A 13,845-nucleotide genomic window follows, 5' to 3' on the forward strand; every position below is an offset into this window, starting at 1 on the left:
CAAGGAAAGGAATTTGGAAGAATCCACTTAAGGAATGTGCCATGAGGCCTGGGTATGTCATTTTCTGGCAGGTTAGATCCATAGAGGAGTTTAACTGACTAAGCAGAATTAGCTATAGTAAGGAGAAAGATGCCATTAGAGGAAAAAGCACTATGAGAGAGAGAAAGTAACCTCATAATGGGCTTAGTTCTGAAAAGGACTTAGCTATGATCTTCATCATGAGCAGATATTTTGATGGGGGTTGAGGTCCCTTTAAGATTCCTTTCTAATTGCCCAACCCATGGCTGACTTTGATTCACAAATCCTGGTCAAAGACACCCTTTGAATATCTGGGCCCAGCCCCACTATCAAGCTTAGCTTCCCCCAGCTTATGGCCAGTGAAAACACGTCCTACCAAGGAGTGGAGGGCATTCCTCCCCAGATGCGTAGCCTGGTGCAGACCAGAGATCAGTTTCCGCTGATTTGCCTCTGGAACTAAGAGGTGTCTGAGGGAGTTTGAAACCAACCAGAGGGAGAAAGGGTGTATCCCCTTTGTTCTGCCAGAGCTTTTACTGTGTATAGACAGAGTAAAAGACTCAGTTAGCTGGGGAATTAAAGGTGTCAATAGAGGCGTAAGGGCAGCCATTTTAGCAGCTGCATCTGCCAGCCTATTCCCTTAGCCTGAAGTGACTCTCCCTTCTGGTGCCCTCTGCAAAATATAACCGAGACCTCCTTGGACAGCTTGTAATAGACGTAGACTTTCTCCCGAGTGTTTAACGGGAGAGTTCCTTGCTGTTAACAAGCCCCTTTCTTTCCAAATAGCTCCATGAGCATGCAAAACATGAAAAGCATATTTGGAGCAATGGAGAGGTAGGTAAGTAGGTAGATAGATAGATAGATAGATAGATAGATAGATAGATAGGATAGGATACTAATGATTGCTAGAATTTAAGTTAGAATTAAACCCGGTTAATGCTATGAGTTCGGATTTCTGTGCCAGGTGCCAGGAGGCAATGGCTTTGCTTCCAGGGTGCTATAAAGAGATACCATTGCATAACCCGCCTTTCTCTCGCCATCCTTGAGGAAGCTAGACCCATCTGTGAACCATTCCTTGTCTGGGTTCTCAAGAGGAATTTCCTTTAAGTCAGCTCTGCTAGAGTATACGGAGTCTATAATGTGTCTATAATGTCCTCGCAATTATGGACAATCTCTCCAGATTGAGAGACCTCAGGGAGAAGGGTGGCAGGATTTAAAGTGTGGCAGGTTCAAAGAGTCAGGTCCGGGGTGCCTAGCAGGAGAGCCACTGATGGCCTTTGGATTCTAGAATGCTTTGGACCCTGTGGAGGGTTAAAACCTGTAATGGCGACCCCCAAGGTCAATTTAGAGGCTTCCTTTATTAAGAGGGCGGTCGCAGCTACCACTCTAAGGCAGGAAAGCCATCCTAGAGAAACTGAGTCCAGTTTCTTTGAAAAATAGGCCACTGGCCTGGGATCTGGTCCCAAAGACTGAGTAAGGACTCCCAAAGCCTGCCCGCGCCTTTCATCTACATACAGAGTGAAAGGTTTCTGTAAGTCAGGCAGGGCCAGAGCAGGGGCAGAGATTAATTTGGCCTTCAAGGTTTTAAAACCTTGGCCTGCTCAAGTCCCCATTCAAGAGGAAGGTTATCAGGCCCTTGAATAGAACAATAGAGGGGTTTAGCAATAATCCCGAAGTTTGGGATCCAGATCCTGCAGAAGCCCGCCATACCTAAGAAGGTTCTCAGCTGTTTTTTAGAAACAGGAGGGGGGAATACTTAGAATAGCCTGCTTCCTCTCCTCAGTTAGAGAGCGAGAGGTGGGGGTGAGATTGTGACCCAAATATTTGACAGATTGGCGGCAATGTGGGCCTTGGATAGAGAGACCCTATAACCTCTTGAAGCTAAGAAATTCAAGATTTTTACTGTCGCTGCCAGAGACTAATACTGGGTAAGGGGGTAAGAGGGAAGGAAAGGGGAAAAGCATAAGCAGGGGTTAATAGGATGGCAAGCAATATAGAATTAGTCCTTCTAACCATAAATGTGAATGGGGCAAACTGCCTCATAAAGAGGAAGCAGTTAGCAGACTGGATTAAAAGTCAGAATCCTACTATAGGTTGTTTACAGGAAGCACACCTGAAACAGGATGATACATTCAAACTAAAAGTAAAAGGTTGGAGCAGAATCTACTATGCTTCAGGCAAAACCAAAAAAGCAGGAGTAGCCATCCTCATCTCAGATCAACTAAAAACAAAACTTCATCTAATTAAAAGAGATAAGGAAGGGCATTATATCCTGCTAAAGGGCAGCATCAATAATGAAGCAGTATCAATATTAAACATATATGCACCAAGTGGTGCAGCATCTAAATTCTTAAAAGAGAAATTAAGAAAGCTGCAAGAGGAAATAGATAGCAAAACTATAATAGTGGGAGATCTCAACCTTGCACTCTCAGAATTAGATAAATCAAACCACAAAATAAATAAGAAAGAAGTCAAAGAGGTAAATAGAATACTAGAAAAGTTTGATATGATAGATCTTTGGCGAAAGCTAAATGGAGACAGAAAGGAGTATACTTTCTTCTCAGCAGTTCATGGAACCTATACAAAAACTGATTATGTACTAGGGCATAAAAACCTCAAAATCAAATGCAGTAAGGCAGAAATAGTAAATGCATCTTTTTCAGACCACAATGCAATCAAAATTACATTTAATAAAAAGCCAGGGGAAAATAGACCAAAAAATAATTGGAAACTAAATAATCTTATACTAAAGAATGATTGGGTAAAACAGCAAATCATAGGCATAATTAATAACTTCACCCAAGAAAATGACAATAATGAGACATCATACCAAAATGTGTGGGATACAGCCATAGCAGTAATAAGGGGAAGTTTTATATCTCTACAGGCCTACTTGCATAAAATAGAGAAAGAGAAGGTCAATGAGCTGGGCTTACAACTAAAATTGCTAGAAAAGGAACAAATTAAAAACCCCCAGACAAACACAAAACTTGAAATTCAAAAAATAAAAGGTGAGATTAATTAAATTGAAAGTAAAAAACTATTGAATTAATTAATAAAACTAAGAGTTTGTTCTAGGAAAAAAACAATAAAATAGACAAACCCTTAGTAAACCTGATTAAATAAAGGAAAGAGGAAAAAGCAAATTGTTAGTCTTGAAAATGAAAAGGGAGAACTCGCCACTAATGAAGAGGAAATTAGAACAATAGTTAGGAGCTACTTTGCTCAACGTTATGCCAATAAACTAGATAACTTAAACGAAATGGAAAATATATAGCTTCAAAAATATAGCTTGCCCAGATTAACAGAGGAAGAAGTAAGTAGTCTAAATAGTCCCATCTCAGAAAAAGAAATATAACAAGCTATTAACCAACTCCCTAAGAAAAAATCCCCAGGACCAGATGGATTTACATGTGAATTCTACCAAACATGTAAAGAACAACTAACTCCAATGCTATATAAAGTATTTGAAAAAATAGGGATTGAAGGAGTCATACCAAATTCCTTTTATGACACAGACATGGTACTGATACCTAAACCAGGTAGATCGAAAACTGAGAAAGAAAACTATAGACCAATCTCCTTAATGAATATTGATGCTAAAATCTTAAATAAGATATTAGCAAAAAGACTTCAGAAAATCATCCCCAGGATAATACACTATGACCAAGTGGGATTTATACCAGGAATGTATGGCTGGTTTAATATTAGGAAAACTATTAGTATAATTGACCATATTAATAATCAAATTAATAAAAACCATATGATCATCTCAATAGATGCAGAAAAAGCATTTGATAAAATTCAACATCCATTCCTACTAAAAACGCTTGAGAGTATAGGAATAAATGGACTATTCCTTAAAATAATAACGAGCATATATTTAAAACCTTCAGTAAACATCATATGTAATGGTGATAAACTAGAACCTTTCCCTGTAAGATCAGGAGTGAAACAAGGTTGCCCACTATCACCATTGCTATTCACTATTGTACTAGAAACTCTAGCCTCGGCAATAAGAGCCGAGAAAGAGATTCAAGGAATTAGAGTAGGAAATGAGGAAATCAAATTATCACTCTTTGCAGATGACATGATGGTATACTTAGAAAACCCCAAAGACTCTGCTAAAAAGCTATTAGAAATAATTCAGAATTTTAGCAAAGTTGCAGGATAGAAAATAAATCCACATACATCCTCAGCATTTTTATACATTACCAACACAATCCAACAGCAAGAGATACAAAGAGAAATTCCATTCAAAATAACGGTCGATAGTATAAAATATTTGGGAATATATCTACCAAAGGAGAGTCAGGAATTATCTGAGCAAAATTACAAAACACTTGCCACAAAAATAAAGTCAGATTTAAATAATTGGAAAGACATTCAGTGCTCTTGGACAGGCCGAGCGAATATAATTAAGATGATAATACTCCCTAAACTAATCTATTTAGTGCTATACCAATCAGACTCCCAAGAAACTATTTTAATGACCTAGAAAAAATAACAACAGAATTCATATAGAACAACAAAAGGTCGAGAATTTCAAGGGAAGTAATGAAAAAAAAAATTAAATGAAGGTGGTCTAGCTGTACCTGATCTAGAACTATGTTATAAAGCAACAGTTACCAAAACCATTTGGTATTGGCTAAGAAATAGACTAGTTGATCAGTGGCATAGGTTAGGTTCACAGGGCAAGATAGTGAATAAAAATAGCAATCTAGTGTTTGACAAAACCAAAGATCCCAACTTTGGGGATAAGAATTCATTATTTGACAAAAACTGCTGGGAAAACTGGAAATTAGAATGGTAGAAACTAGGCATGGACCCACATTTAACACTACATACTAAGATAAGATCAAAATAGGTCCAAGATTTAGGCATAAAGAACGAAATCATAAATAAATTGGAGGAACATGGGATGGTTTACCTCTCAGACTTGTGGAGGAGGAAGGAGTTTGTGTCCAAGGGAGAACTAGAGACCATTATTGATCACAAAATAGAAAATTTTGATTACATCAAATTAAAAAGTTTCTGCACAAACAAAACAAATGCAAACAAGATTCAAAGGGAAGTAACAAATTGGGAAAACATTTTTACAGTTAAAGGTTCTGATAAAGGCCTCATCTCCAAAATATACAGAGAATTGACTCTAATTTATAAGAAATCAAGCCATTCTCCAACTGATAAATGGTCAAAGGATATGAATAGACAATTTTCAGATGATGAAATTAAAACTATTTCCACTCATATGAAAGAGTGTTCCAAATCACTACTGATAAAAGAAATGCAAATTAAGCCAACTCTGAGATATCATTACACACCTGTCAGATTGGCTAAGATGACAGAAACAAATAAGGATGAATGTTGGAGGGGCTGTGGGAAAACTGGAACACTGATGCATTGTTGGTGGAGTTGTGAAAGAATCCAACCATTCAGGAGAGCAATCTGGAATTATGCCCAAAAAGTTATCAAAATGTGCATACCCTTTGACCCAGCCATACTACTACTGGGCTTATATCCCAAGGAAATACTAAAGAAGGGAAAGGGACCTGTATGTGCCAAAATGTTTGTGGCAGCCCTTTTTATAGTGGCTAGAAACTGGAAAATAAATGAATGTCCATCAATTAGAGAATGTTGGGTAAATTATGGTATATGAATGTTATGGAATATTATTGTTCTGTAAGAAATGACCAACAGGAGGAATACAGAGAGGCTTGGAGAGACTTACATCAACTGATGCTGAGTGAAACGAGCAGAACTAGGGGATCATTATACACTTCAACAATGATACTGTATGAGGATGTATTCTGATGGAAGTGGATATCTTCAACATAGAGAAGAGCTAATCCAATTCCAATTGATCAATGATGGACAGAACCAGCTACATCCAGAAAAGGAACACTGGGAAATGAGTGTAAACTGTGAGCATTGTTTTTTTTGTTTTGTTTTGTTTCTCTTCCCAGATTATTTTTACCTTCCGAATACAATCCTTCCTTTGCAACAACAACAACAACAAAATTCACTTCTGCACATATATATTTTACCTAGGATATAGTATAAGATATTTAATATGTATGGGAATGCCTGCCATCTAGGGGAGGGGGTGGAGGGAAGGAGGGGAAAAACTGGGAACAGAAGGGAGTACAAGGGATAATGTTGTAAAAAAAAAAAAAATTTACCTATGCATATGTACTGTCAAAGAAAATGTTATAATTATAAAAATTAAAAAAAAAAAGCCTTAAGAGCCATAAAGCACCCCGAATTTTTCCCAATAGCTTTTTCATTCTCCAAGGCGTCCCTTGAGAGAGAAAAAAGAAATTGCAGAAATCCTTATCCCAAGCGTCCCCGCAAGTAAGGATTTTGCTTGAGTGAGAAAGCTCCAGCAGGCCAAATTTGGCTGCTCACAGCTATGGGGGTTTGGAGAAAGAGGGGGCTTACCTACAGCTGGCTCTGTAGATCTCCCCAGGTGGGCCACCATTGACTGGGGACAACTGACTGGGGACAACTGACTGGGACACCCCCTCGATGCCCTGCTGCCATCCCCCACACCTCACGCCTCACCTCCTGGCATAGAACCCTCAATCTCTACGACCCTTGTCAGCTCGAAACAGTTAACAGAGATCGATGCCCCTTTTCCCACATGCATATGGAGGCGATGGTTTGAGGGGGGAACAAGACAAAGGGACCCCACTACTCTGAAGATCTTTGGAGAAAATCTTCAACCTTGCCTTAAATGAAGAACACTGCCCCAAATTTTCTTTTTTCTTAAATTAATTTAAGTCTCAACTGTTTAAGGGGGGAACTGATGGAGGTTGAGGCCCCTTTAAGATTCCTTTTTAATTGCCCAAGCCATGGCTGACCTTGATTCACAAATCCCGGTCAAAGGCACCCTTTGAATATCCGGACCCAGCCCCACTATCAGCTCAGCTTCCCCCAGCCCTCACCTGACCTGAGCTAACCAAAAAGCCCGCTGAGAACTTGGTACCGCCCACAATCTTTTGGGTATAAAAGAGGTGAGCCGGAACTCCCTCTTTGCGGGAGCCCTCCTACCAATACATGGTTATCCTCCAGCCATGTAAGGGTTCCTGCCCGCCAGTGGCCACCTCTGGCCCTGGCGTCTTTCTTTCTTTTCTTTTCTTTTCTTTTTTTTTTTTTTTGTGGCTTGGTTAAGTGACTTGCCCAGGGTCACACAGCCAGGAAGTGTTAAGTGCCTGAGATCAGATTTGAACCCTGGTCCTCCTGGATTCAAGGCTGGTGCTCTATTCACTACGCCACCCAGCTGCCCCTCCTGGCATCTTTCTAACTGAGCTTTACTTCCAAATTTCTACAATAAACCTCTTTTATTGATCTAGGTTTTCGGGCCTGTAAATTCATTTACAGGGGATTATTTTACTATCTATGCGATGAGAAATGGGGTTCTACCTTTCTTTTCCCTCATTACTTTTATAAGAAAAATACAGCGTTGGGGGTTTCTCAGAGAAACCAGGGAAATGAAGTGGGAACTCAGAGGGAAGAATCAAGGAGCCAAATGGGATGTACCTAGCCGATTAGGTCTCAAGACCTGTCTAAAGATAAGCTAATCAATATCTCAATGGTTGTTTAAAGATGCACAGAGGTTGGAAAATAAACAATGGAGGTTGATAAAGAGTTCCATCCTCACAATCTATGCAAACTGGATAGTCTAGGACTTGGTTATACCCTATAATAGCAGGTTAGGCTTCTTCCTGACAAGGGAACAGAGCAACTCTACATCACACCTATTGCACAGGGTTGTTGTGGGGATCCAATGACATCATGTATGTGAACTATTTTTCAAATTTTAAACCACTATGTAAATGTTAGTTGCTATTATTACACAAGTATTAGTGTAACACTGAGAAACCACTGCCGTTGCCACAAAGGTTGGAGGATAGCACCACTCCCTGTTCTGTGCCCAGGTTTGTGGTTTGGACCAGGCTCAGTTCTAAGAAGCCCAGCCTCTAATAAGAATGAGGCTCTGCTCCCTGTTTTCACACTCTTTAGCCCATTAAAACACTGCTCCAATGCCCTGGAGACATTATTATTACTTGTATTTTAGAATGTAGCTCACATCTAGCATATTCCCAAAAATCAGTAGCAAAAATATACTCAGTGTACAATATAGATGAAGCGGAGGACACCACACACACACATAGTGTTAAATAAAAGATTCAGAAGTTATATTTAACAACAATAAAAAAGAAATTTCAAAAATTTTATTTATAACTGCTATTACAATCTTCTAATATAAATCCAATTGGAACATAAAGCAGTTTAAAAGGCTACCAATTAGGCATTTCACATTTCACATTAGCTCTGAACAGTCCAAACAAATCCTAGTATATGTCTGCTGGTAAAAGGACCAGTCTGGGGCGCATCCCATTACTGGTGACTGTTTTCTTTCCAAAAGTAATAATCGATGGGGATTTCTTCCCTAATGCCTTTCAGCTTAGACCTGATGGGACCTTCATATCTTTCTTACCAGGCACCTAACATAGTGCCTGCAATGTATGAGGCATTTAATAAGGTTTTTTTTTTTGACTGATTATTTCATAGTTTACATCCAAACCTATTGAACGAGATGAGTTGAGATCTTTCAAGACAGTTGAGAAAATCGAGTAAGGCTTCATCTACTTCAGAGTTTGAGTAGGCCTGAAGGACTTTGAGCATTGATTCAAGGGCATAATTGAGTCCCCTTCCTGCTATCCTACCATGACATAATCTCCTCCCTATTTCAGTCAAATATGGGCAACTATGTACTTATTGGTCAAGTTAAATTTCGTGGGTAGATCTCGAGTTTAGAATGTAAGACTCTCAGCCAATGAGGATGAGGGTCAGTGGTGGGAGGGGGTGTTTTGCATTAGGGATTAAAGGGGCTGTCCTGCCCACAGGAGGCGCTTCCTCTCTTTTTGTTTGCTGGAAGGGTGGGACGCCCTTCTCTCGAGAATGTACTATAAACTTTGCTTTTCTCTAGAGCTCTCTCCAGCTTTTTTTTATTAAATGGTGACCCCTCACCATTTCCGTACCACACACTATTGTTAAAGAGTTATTTCAGTCTGATTTTTTGTAACTCCATTTGGACTTTTTTTTTGAAAAATATTAAAGTGATTTGCTATTACCTTCTCCAGCTCATTTGACAGATAAGGAAACTGAGTCAAATACGGTTAATTGACTTACCCAGGGACACATAACTAGTAAATGTTACTCCGGAAGGGTATTTCTGATTCCAAGCCCGGTGCCACTTGACTTCCAGGCAAATCTAGATACCATTAGGATATGCAGTCTCTTAAAATCATGAAAATGCAAATGCATACCCCTTTCCCTCACCCCACCTCTCCCAAAAGGCACCCTGAGGCCCAGGTAAAAGATTGTTTGGTTTCTCTGTTGTTCCCACTTTGGGGCGGGGGTGGAGAGCTGGAGGAAGAAAGGAATGGAGATCAAGAGGCTCTAATGGAGAAAAATAGTTCCTCGCCATCCCTCACTAAAAACCATGTGATAGCACATGATGAATTTTCACATGATGCCACTTGAAGAATTAAAGAAAGGATGAGCTGAAAGCTTTCTTCTGTTCCTCCTGCTTCCTGCCATTTTCATGGCATAGGAGAGGACCAAAATATTATTGAGCATGTGCTGGAGCAGTTAAAATTAGCTTGAGAAAGCTTGAGAATGCCAATTGCTAAATTTTTCAATGTAAGTATTTATGCCTCAGAAATCAACAGACTACTGTTCAGGGCTTGATTTGTTATTTCTTTGGTTATCTAGACTTAAGAAAGTGATGAGGAAAATGTTAATAAAATAGAATGATCTTTAAAATGTATGTGTACTTTTTTTTTTGTCATGCAAAGTCAGTTGTTAAACATTTACCAGTATACCATTGGCTTTAAGTCACCACATGGATAGAAGTAGGCTTCAAAGTTGACCCTCTAGGATGGACTGCAACTAGGAGAAGCAATTCTGAGCATGTTTTATGCTATAGTTCCTAAAGATCAATTTTTCCTAAGTACAATATAAAGAACACTAGACTGGGAAACAAGTTTACATTCTTATCTTACCTGTGGTACTAACTAAATGTCCTCATGAAATTGATGTCATTTCTCTGTGCCTCAATTTTCTCATCCTTTCTTTAGTTAAATGAGGGCTCTTTTAAGGCAAGGACAATCTAGTTGGGGGTTGGGAGTGTTTTGTAGTGTTTTTTTGTTTGTTTGGTTTTTTTACTTTCTTATCATCTGTACCTGCTATCATGCCTTGTATATATTAGGGGCTTAAAACCTGTTGAAGGAATGAGTAAAGGCTAGATGATTAATAAGATCCTTCTACCCCTAGATCTAAAAGTCTTATGAATATCCAAGGTCCATTAGCATTAATATCCTGTGATTTAAATATCACAGAGAAAATAAAGCAGACTGCTTTATGGTACAAAGTAGGTCAAAAGAAGATAACAAGATATTTGCACTTGGTTTTGTCTCTTTGTGTTCTTATTTCTGAATTTGTTTATCTTTTTTTTCTTGTTAAATGTCAGGGATTGTCTTCTTTTCTAAAATATATTAGATTAGGTATCAGTTCTATGATTTCTTGGGTTTAGAGAATTTTCAGCTGAATGCACTTCTTGAATCAAAGCAGATCCTGCAACTCATAGAGTTTCCAAGAGGCACTTTGTCTCAACCAAATCCAAACTTAACAGAAAATTTAACATATAAGAGCCAATATCAAAGATTAAGTTTCAAGGAATTCAATATGGATAAATTATTTATGGTTTTTACTTGAAAATGTATACCATATGTTTAATATTGACATCAGTGATTGGGTAGCTCAGAAGAAAGATTGAATCAGAGTTTGAATATGAGCTGATTCTAAAAAGCAAAACTATCTAGGAAAAGGTAAAAACAGTAATTATGTTATACAAATGAGTTGCAGAGAGAATCAATACAGAGGCACTAGAGGGAGGAGAGTTCATAGTTCTAAAAACCTACTCATATTGGGAATAGGTTAAATAGACACTACACACACACAGATTTTATATATATATATATATATATATATATATATATATATATATATATATATATATATATACACACACACACACACACACATACATACCGTGAAGAATATAGCACCTTCCAAAAACTATAAAGAAATAAGAGGGAAAGGAACAGGATAAAGTAGAGTATAGAAGGGTATATAGAGTAATGGTAATGCCACAAGGTGTAGCATGCTGTCGTCTCCAGAAGCTGCAGATCGCTCTCTGGGAAGAGATCTGCTGTGTCAACTCAAATCTCTCGGACAGATTCTTCTTCCTGTAGAGAGCCCTTGTCTCCAGGCAGTTGCCGTTAACTCTTGTCCAGAGAAGTGACTTCCCTTCCTGCAGAGAGCCCCGTCAGGCCTGATGTAGAGCAGAGACTTCTTCTTTCTCTGGAGTGCTGTCCTCTTTTATCCTCCCAGAGAGGATAAATGGTGTGGGATAATGCAAGGGCTTCTGGGAAGAAGTACTCCAACCAATGAGCTTGCTCCTCTTAGAATTAATTCCTAAGGTGTAAACTCCCTTTAAAGGACCAAACCAAAGGTCTGAGCCAGAGAACTGTCAAGTCAACCTGAGTTCTCACCTTGTAATTGTCCAGACAACCTGAATTCTCACCTTGTCACTGTCCAGACAACCTGAGTTCTCACCTAGTAATCTTAACAACAAGTTGTGCAGATTAATGGAAATGAGATAAAGAGGGAAGGAAAGGGTAGAGGGGAAATATTTAAAAAAGGATTTATGGGTGGGGAAAGGTTAAGTAATACAAGGCAAGTTAAGGAGCAGAATTAAAGTAGAAGAGTTAGGGACAGAAAGAAAGATGTACAAAAATACTACAAGGATCAGTAGAATTTATTAGGAAAAAAAAGTACGGGGGGCAGCTAGGTGGTGCAGTGGATAGAGCACCAGCCCTGAAGTCAGGAGGACCTGAGTTCAAATGTGACCTCAGACACGTACTTCCTAACTGTGTGACCCTGGGCAAGTCACTTAACCCCAATAGCCTCAGCAAAAAAAAAGGGGCTTTTAAGCATTGATCCTAGACAAAGTTAAATTTAAAGATTCAATCAAAAGAGAAATCCACATTATATGTCAGACATATTAATATTGTTTTAGATGCATGTTTACATATGGGTAAATGCATATGTGTGTGCATATATAATATGTGGGTATGTAGGTCTATATATGTGTATATATAGTATTTTATATATATATATACACATATGTGTGTGTATTTATGAGTAGGTGTGAATATATATTATATATATGTGGATATGTATATGTATATATAAATATGTCTGTGCTTAACAATAACCTCCTTAAGTGATATGGGGAGTATGAAAGGGGAAAAAAAGAATAAGTACAACACAGAGAACAAAAAGAATAACCTACAAGGAAGTAAAGAAAAGATGGACAGTCATAAATATAGTTTCTTCTATTATTACAAATGCTTTTGTGAAATGGAAATTTATTGTTATATATTTTGAATTCTCTCTGATGTTCTATTGGGCACATGACAATGTTTTGTTTTGTTTTGTTTTTATTTTTTCTTTCTCTATCTTTTTTCTATTCTATTTTTTCTTATTTTGTATTTAGTCTAATAAATTTTTTAAGTTGCATAATATACTATTTTTAAAAGAAGGGAAGAGCTCAAATTAAGCCCACAATAGTGAGGATAGGACTTGTTCTGAAGTCAAAAAACCTAAGTTCAAGACCTACCTCTGACGCCTTTCTATCTATAAGGATCTTACTGACTTGGCCAAGTCAACTAATCTATTCATATATAAAATATATATAAAATAAGGGAGTTGATAGACTCCAAGATTCCTTCCTGCTCTGGATCTATGACCTTATGATCCTTTCAGACCTTTCTGTGATTCTCTAAATTAGATAATGGGGACAGCTGAGTGTGGCACAAGGAATAGAGCACTAGCCCTGACATTAGGAAAACATAAGTGCTATGGGCAAAGCATCCTACTAGTTACTAAGGGTGGGTAAGATATACTTCAAGAGTCTTCTAATTAAGTACAGCGAAAAAGCGCATGTATAAGATACACCATAAAAGAAAAGATCGCTTTCAGTAAGATTAAGAGGACTGGGAAAATAAAGAAGATATAAGAATTTTGTGATATCAGGATTTCTAAGGGGTAATGATCTTGGTAGGTAGCCTAATTTAGGATGAAATTAGAGTTTGAGTTCAATTTTAATTCAGAGCTGCTAATATTGAAGTTCTGTGAGGCCAAAATATTGTTATAAGAGTCGCCAAAATGACCATTGACTTTAATGAGTACAATGGCTTAGGAAGGAACACTATAAGCCTTTGAGAAAGGCAAAGTGTCCTGAAAGTCTGAAATTGATGGGATGAGATTATCAAATGATAATATTAGAGAAATTATCTAGACTACAGCTGTTCAGAACAGGGAATATGCCAACTAGCTCCATAAATTGAGGGGAGTGGGGAAAGGAGCAACCATTATTGGAGAGATTTTTGAGGAAAGACATTCAGATTTTAGATAAGAGGGAAGGACCACTTTTAGGCAAAACAGTAAATGTCTGTGTATGTACTCACTATAAATCCTAAAGAGGAGCAAGATTTTCCTCTGACTGAGAGCCTTCCATTCTCTGTTGTACTTGTCCCCTGAGGAAGGGCAGAAAAGTGCCAAGTGGATTTCCATCTGGGCTAACTCAATTTGTCCCTAGAAGCAAGATTTTCACTTCCTGCTACAGCTGCCTGATCCCAGGTGAGAAGTGAAAGGAGACCTTCTGTCCTGGATCCTTTTTTCCTTTCCTTTTCT

This window comes from Sminthopsis crassicaudata, chromosome 1 (assembly GCF_048593235.1).
Source record: "Sminthopsis crassicaudata isolate SCR6 chromosome 1, ASM4859323v1, whole genome shotgun sequence".
Taxonomy (NCBI): Eukaryota; Metazoa; Chordata; class Mammalia; order Dasyuromorphia; family Dasyuridae; genus Sminthopsis; species Sminthopsis crassicaudata.